Below are 8,372 nucleotides of genomic sequence, written 5' to 3' on the forward strand. Positions count from 1 at the left end.
GTGCTGGAAAGGCAAGGTTCAGATCGCAAAGGTCATGGGACTATTGGCATGAACTTCAAGAAAATATACATTGAAATATACTCTAGGTATAAATTGATAAGCTCATCGAAACGTATTTATCATAATTATACAGATTAAGGAAGTGCCATATTTGATTTGCCCAGGGTCATACAGTACAATTCATTTCCTGTAACTTCAAGAGCCTATAGTGTGGTCTGTTTCTCACAGTCCCCAAGGCAGCAAGATCTCTCCAGTCATTTCATCTTTCTCTGGGTAAAATCTGCTCCTCAGTATTCCCTTTCTGCAACCACAGCCAACCCCAGCCTGGGAAGAAGCAACTAGGACATTTGAAGTCCATAGCGAAATTTTGAGACATAAGGCAGTTAGCCCCTGATGTGGAAAAGTACTACTCTTAGAGCAACATCATTGTCCTACTCCTTTGCCCTTTATAGGCAAGAAAGACTATTACCAAAATAAAACCATTAATATTTCCAAAGCATTGTGGCACCAGCCCTACCAGACAGGGTAAAGAAAGAAGAAAGGAAGCTGCCTTTCCTTTGTCTGGCAACACACACTTGACAGGTTTTCAGAACCTCATCAGATCTCCTGGCAGGAACAGCACAGAGCAAAGCCCTCCTCCCCACTGGGCATGGGTAATGTGTCCTGGCAAAGACCTCAAGCACATTCATCTCTCTCCAGGCCTTTCGAGGGCTGCTGTGCGTCTGCAGAACAGATGGGAGAGTCTGCTTGTCTGACTGTTGGCTGTTTTATCTCACTCAATAAACATTTATTGAAGATCTACTCTTGCCAGGTCCTATACTGAGGGATGCTCCATGGATGTGTGTACAGCCAAGCATGTGTTGGTCTGCCCTAAGGTACAAGAGCTGAGAGATTACTTTGCTTGTGTGTTCCTCCTCTACCAGTAAGCGAAACAGCAGGTACACTGGAAAAAGGAAGGGACAACTGACAGAATTTGTCTACAAGAGAAAGATCATGGTGTCAGGGCTCCTCACACTCAGCTGTGTCCACAAATTACCTGGGGATTTTGTTAAATTGCAGGTTCTGATTCAGCAGTTCTGGGGCTGGGCCCTAAAATCTGCATTTCTCTTTTTCTTAAGTTTTTTTTTTCACTATAGGGTACCTTCTCTCACTGGACAGAGACAGAAAGTGAGAAATCATCCCCAAGAGGGGGATGGCCATACCACAGTCCCTCCTCCATTCTCCTCTCAGGATCTTAGGCACGCATGCACATGTGCCCAGCGTGAGTTTTAAGCCGCTGGGTCCAGGACTCGAACTATGGTTGACTATGTGGGAGTCCAGTGACATCACCATTACGACATCCACTGGCCCCTGAAATCTGCATTTCTAATAAGCTCTCAGGTGATGCTGACGCTGCTCATGGAGGACCCTCAGGGCAGTAAAAGGCTTAGCTAATCTTCACACTGATGTAGTACTGAGAGCTTGCACAGGCAGGCTGGAGGTGTGTATGTGATTCAAATCAATGTGGGCCCTGTGTGATGTAAGGGTATGAAACTCACATTATAATGAGCCTGCAGTGCGCCAGGTACTCAGCGTATGCAAATTCAACTAGTTGTCACAGCGAGGTGTGGTTAGATCTCCTTTACCGGTGAGAAAACTTAAATTCAGAGCAATGAAGTAGTTGTCTGAAGTCCCCCAGCTAGTAAATATTAAAAGGGAGATCTGAAACGAAACCTCCCTGCCTTTTAAAACCCACGTTTTACCTACTCCCCTACTACGTCTCGTCATCCGTTTAGGTTGCTTTCTGTCTGGAATGGATGGTTGGAAGCGCCACCGCTTTCAAAGTAGGGGATGCCCTCACACGTCCCTCACATTCAGCAAAACCTCAACGTGATTCTCCGCTCAGTAGCATTGCTCAGTTAATCCAGTTTTTAAAGACATGGCTCTCATTAAAGCCTCTAGGTAGGGGTGGGAAAACCACATGAATTAGCTGGTCTTCCCCTCCGAGGCATGAGCTGACAGCGATGGGAAGGTAGCCATGTCTCGAAGGCAATGGATTTTTATCCTGACAGAGTAAAAGACATAATCGCCATCATCAAAAAGGCCAAGGGTGAAGTTCCCTCCACTCTCAGCACAGATGATGAGGACTGTGTAGCAGGGAGCTGTTGGCTCGGCCCTGCAGTTTCTGGAGAATGAACATATGACTATCATTAGGCCGCCCAGCCAAGTATTCAAAATATATTGAGTTTCATGGTTAAAGAATTACGTTTATTGTTTCCCCTAATCAATTTTACTTCACAAAATAAAGAGGGATGTATCATTCTTAAGTTCTCGGAAGAAAGGAGTGTCAGAAACCTTACAAATAAAGGGCGTGTTAAAGAAAAAGGGTCGAGAGTGGGCTCTTAACTGAAGAGAGGATGGATGGCCCACTGTTTAAGCTCATAGGAAATAGTGACCTCGAAAAAGCACCCATGATTCCTCAAGAGAACTATTACTTAACACAATCGGCACAATAACCATGAATAAGGGCCTGCCAAAGAATATAAATAGAAAAAGATTTAATATATATATACCATAGTTATGAGATTATTGGCCAAGGGAGTCTTGTGCTAATAAGATCACTTTTCAACCCCCAAATCAAATTCCTCACAAAATAATATTCATATTACTAACTCTTCTAAGGAGCGGAGATAATTCTCTATAATTTCCAGCCCAATTGGCATTCATTTATCTATAAGGGAAATAAAGAAATCAAAATGATAAAATAATTTCATTTCGAAGTAGTTTTTAATGTGCGGATCTAACTATAGCTTTGAATTTATAATGGGATATTTTCCATGTTTTATATCTAAATACAACGAACCGCTGATAAGAACTAAGAATGAACATAACGTGAATTATTTCCTATCATTTGCTGATTTCCATAACTGTAGCCCATCTTGGGTAGCTCTCAATCTTCTCTCTCTCTCTTTATTCTGTTATTCTCAGGAATCTTGCTCAATAGAAAATCGAACCCACAAAAATAGAGAATTCTTAATGCATCATTAGCTCTTTGGAGCACCAAAATAGACTGCATCAATTAAAAAAAAAAGAGAGAGAGAGCAGAGCCCAGGAATATATAATATAATCTTCGGATTGACAAAACTAAAAAAAAAAAAAAAAAAACCCATTTTTCAATTAGTTCTTTCATGTTTAATTTAATTTATTAATTCCATATACTAAAAAATAAAAGATATAACAATCACAAAATATATGCATTAGTAAATATAAAATAACAATTTATACAATGTGTATATTTTGCACTTTCTAACCCTATTGTACATTCGTTATCCTTCCGATATATGACTCCTGTTTATAATTATGAAATGTTTACTACCTATTACATTAATAGTAAGCCATTTTATCATCTTATATGTTATTACATGAGAGGTATTTTTTTAAAAGACGATTAGGATTAGAATTGTGTCATAAACCTGCCTTATGTTGGTCTAATGTTTTTTATTCATCTAAAATTTCGGATGGATAGAACACTGTTCAATGTGGATTTAAGGGGTTACCAAAAATTTGGTTTACTTTTTTCCCTTGAAATCTAGTGTTCAGCATGACCTTATTATATATGCACATACAGTATTTTACAGTCTTCAAGTCTGCCTTACACCTTCTGAAATATCCTAAATGAAACAAAGATTTTCAGATTCACTGTGACAGTTACAATAACCCTCATTTAAGCAACAGTTCTGAATAATTACAAGCATATGGCCATGAGCTATGAATGATCAGGGTACATGTATGCAATTGTATGTACAATATACATTGATACTATCAGTGTGACCATTTCAGGTAAATTCCTTTTCTTTAATTGTGTGGGGTTTTTTTGGTGTTTTTTTTTTTTTTTTTTTTGAGAGGTTTTCACTATAGGGCGCGTGCGCTCTCAAGACAGACAGAGAGAGACAGAGACAGAAAGTGAGAAATCACCCCCCAGGGGGGATGGTCACGCTGCAATCCCTTCTCCTCCATTCTCCTCTCGGGATCTTGGGCACACACGCACACGTGCCCGGGGTGAGTTTTAAGCCACTGGGTCTGGGACACAAACCGCAGTCGACTACATGGGAGTACGCTAACTGCTGGTTCCCATGGTTTTTGAATTTTAGAGCCACTCCTGGATCTCAAGCTGAAAAATATGTTAATGGCATTTCCATGAAGATATCTCCCTGGACTCTCCTCCCACACTACTGCCTTGTTGTGTTTTAAAATCTTATGTAATTTCTTTTCTTTTTATTTCTTCTTTCATTTTTCTGGTTTTTGTTTGTTTGTTTGTTTGCCCACTGCATTTCCAAATTATTTGCAAAAACCTACATAAGTGCAAATCACCGAATATTCTGATGTTTGTCTTCCCAACCACTGCATTTCCAAATTCTTTGCAAAAACCTACGTAAGTGCAGAATCACCGAATATTCTGATGTTTGTCTTCCCAACTATTATAGAACATGACTACCAAGAAGTTGGGCACTTCCTAATTGGTTTGCATGGATTGATCTGATGTTTATCCCCCACACCGAGTACAAGGGAATTTCAAAGATCTGTGGGAAAATTGAATGAATGTATGAGTTTATTTTGGTGCAAAACCACAAGTGAAACACATGAATAGTTTTCTCATAGTACATATTGTCCATGAACTTTGGAAGACCCTTTCATATAGCTGGAACAGGAGAGATGCTCACGAAATCTTTATTCAGTGGTTCAGACATGGCTGTACTGGTGTTATCTTTACATATGTGCTTCAAGTCATCTGCATCTTTTTCTTGCCTCTTACTCATACTGGACTAAAGAAAATGGCCCAGTAAAGGTAGTAACAAAGACTAACCATGCCATAATCCCTTCTCCTCCATCCTCCTCTCAGGATTTTGGGCATGCATGGCATGAATTTCAAGCCACCAGGTCCAAGGTTTGAACTGGAGTCCACCACATAGGAGGCCAGTACCTTCACCACTATGCCAACTGCTGGCCCCAGAATGAATGACTCTTAAGTGAGTCAGGGAATATTCAAGGTGGAGGATGGGTTTAAATGTAGATCCCACACCTCCCTAGTGTTAAGCAGGGAGTAATGTGGTCATTTGTCTACTTCTGCCCTATGCTGCAAATGGCACAGATCAGAGAGTGAAATAAAGACTGAACAGCCTATTACGTTGAGTGAATATATAGTCTTGTCTTCCTTAAGATTTTTCCATGAGTGAAATAAAGCATACTTTTAAAATAGCATTTGGAAAACAGAGTTTGACAAAAGAAGATCCTGAATTGATAGCTTCTGTGAATGTGTTCTGCATTTAATTGGAAAACTGTATTCAGTGTTATACTGTTACAATGGCAGTGGTAGAACTCCTCTGATAAATAATTTAATAAAGAAGTCATACTTAGGGTAGATAGCTTTTTCTTGCCTCATAGTTAATGTTATATTTAAATGAGATAATGCTGGAAAAATTAAGTTGAAGGGACCAGCAGTTGGCATAATGGCTATGTCACTGGACTCCCATGTAGTCAACCGCTGTTCGAGTCCCGACCCAGTGGCTTAAACTCATGCCGGGCACATTTGCATGCATGCCCAAGATCCCGAGAAAGAATGAAAGACATTCCCAGGAAGCCACTCAAGTCTCTTCAAAACCTATGATGCTGAGGTCTTCACAGATTGAAAATACCACTAGTTTTTTGGCTTCCCTGGTAATCATGTTGGAAAGAGTCTATGATGAGTTGCCTCTACTGGGTTTTCCTGTGAAGGACTTAATTTATTTTTTAAGGTCTTTGCCATAAAGGGCATGCATTTGCTGCACAGAGAACGAGATGGTGAGAGGGAAAGTAAGAAATCACCCCCCAGGGGTTATGGCCATGCCTCAATCCCTTCTCCTCCTGGGATTTTTGAGAATGCATGAACATGCACCCAGCATGAATTTCAAGCCACTAGGTCCGGGACTCAAACTGTGGTTGGCCATGTAGGAGTCCAGAGCCTTAACCACCACACTACCTGCTGGCCCCAGGACTTAATATCCACCAAATGACCTCCTCTTTAACAAGATTCCACAGAGCTGATAAATGCCATTCTCACCATTGATGAATTCCTTGAGGTGTGTCCACCTTAAAGCAGATATGAATGGCTCCCAGGTATCCCTGAGACTCATGTCAATATGAATATGCTCATAGATAAGGAGCCTGATGTTGCTGACCTGCTTCCACTACAGGAGCTTAGATCAACTGAATGGCCACTCACACTCTTTTAGTTCTGCCACCTTGCTCTCAAGCCATTTGACCTTGTTCAGTCTGTTTTCCTCTTCTATAATGTGGGAATGAGGAATAAATAAAATAACATGTATTGGGACCAGCAGTTAGCATAATGGCTATGTCGCTGGACTCCCATGCAGTCTACTGCAGTTTGAGTCCTGAACCCGGTGGCTTAAACTCACGCCGGGCACGTGTGTGTGCATGCCCAAGATCCTGAGAGGAGAATGGAGGAGAAGGGATTGTGGCGTGGCCATCCCCCTGGGGGGTGATTTCTCACTTTCTGTCTCTCTGTCTCTCTCTGTCTTTCTGGCTAACACACATGCCCGATAGTGAAAACCTCTCAAAAAAATTAAAAATAAAATAATGTGTATCAAGCTTTTAGCATAGAAGCTGACACCTAGAATGTATTCAATACATATTAGTCGTCATCATTTAAACCATTGTTTTAATTTTCACCATCCCTGTGAAAAATGGAAGGCATGCATCTTCCAAGAAGTTACCTAAACTGAAGAAGTTATTATTTCCTGGCCTTGCCATCTTTATATCACCTGGCTATAAGACAACTTATTGGAAAAGGGCCATTCTAGAGCCTTTTTGGGACTATGGACCCACAGAGACATTTATCAGTTAACCCTTTCCTTCTCCTGTATGTTTATATGCTGACACAGAAAAAAACTGAGGGAAAAATTTTAAGTTTTTTGGTATTTCTTTAAGAATTCCTTTAAGATTGTCAAAGAATCTGAAGTCATGGATGCAAATACCACCAACTACATAACTCAAAGGCGATGTGGTAGAGAACAACCCTGCAATGGTAGAAACAGCCAAGGCAAAGACTCATGCAATATTCTATCTTCATTGTTTTTATTTATATAAGAATGAAGACCAAAAAGAGGAAAAAATAAAGGATAGGGGACAGAGGTGGAGAAAGAATGGAAAGGAACAACAGAAAGTGAAAACTTAAAAAGGAACAAGTGAAGATGGAAGAGGAGGAGAAGGAAAAAGATGAAGAGTGGACGATAAAAAAGGGGCAGGGAGAGAAAGAAAAGGAGAAAGGATGATTAGGAGACTGGGTATCCAGCCTAGTGCATAAAAGCCAGGATCAATACACTGAGACTAACAGAGCGTCAAGTGTATTTACAACTACACAAACTCTTCTTGCATTCCTATGACTCTTCGGTGAGTGAAAACGCCTCTATTTCTAGAAAGCTGAAAGGTAGACTTTTCTTGATCCTTGAGCTCCAATGACATCACTGAGCAATCATTTGAGCCTTACGTAAACGATTACATTGACATCATCACTGACCTTTTGAGGCAAAAACCTTTTATTTCACAGATGCACAACATACCAAGTGCAGTGTACTCAGGATGTCTGTTTCGCTGAGAACAGTGGTCTCCCAGGGAAGGAGAGGAAGACCTGGCACAACAAACAGTTCTGGACATGACACAGATGATCTTACTCAAATGATCTTGCTTTCATTTTTCTACTGTTTTCAAAACATCTGTACACCAATATTTAATGTGCTCGATACTCAGTCTCTTAATTATATTTCTAGATTTGCTTGTTGATTAAATACACTCTATGGGCCAAGAGAAAAAAAGTGGGCCATTGAAGACTATGGTCACTTAGATTTATTATTTTAGTGGTAGAACTTAAATCCGAATTCATTTTCATAATTAAAATGTGGGCATAGTAGGGGCGGCAGGTGGTGTGGTGGTTCGGTCACTGGATTCCCATATGGCCAACTGTGGTTTGAGTCCCAGACCTAGCAGCTTGCTTTCTCACTTGCCCTCTCTCTCTCTGTTTTTACCTGGTGAGCCTGTGTGCTCTATAGCAAGTTAAAAATAATCATAAATAAAAATTAAATAAATAATTCTTTTTTAAATGCAAGCATAGTATTTCAAATTTGACAAAAGTGAAATTTTATAGTCTTTTTTTTTTTTTGAGTTTTTGTTATAGGGTGCATGTGCTTGCCAGAGAGACAGAGACAGAAAGCAAGAAATCACCCCCCAGGGGGGATGGCCACACCACAATCCCTTCTCCTCCATTCTTCTCTCAGGATCTTGGGCATGCACACACACTCACCCTGCATGAGTTTAAGCCACCGGGTCTGGGACTTGAACCA

Source organism: Tupaia chinensis, unplaced genomic scaffold (genome assembly GCF_000334495.1).
Source record: "Tupaia chinensis unplaced genomic scaffold, TupChi_1.0 Scaffold000368_1, whole genome shotgun sequence".
In the NCBI taxonomy this organism is placed as follows: Eukaryota; Metazoa; Chordata; class Mammalia; order Scandentia; family Tupaiidae; genus Tupaia; species Tupaia belangeri.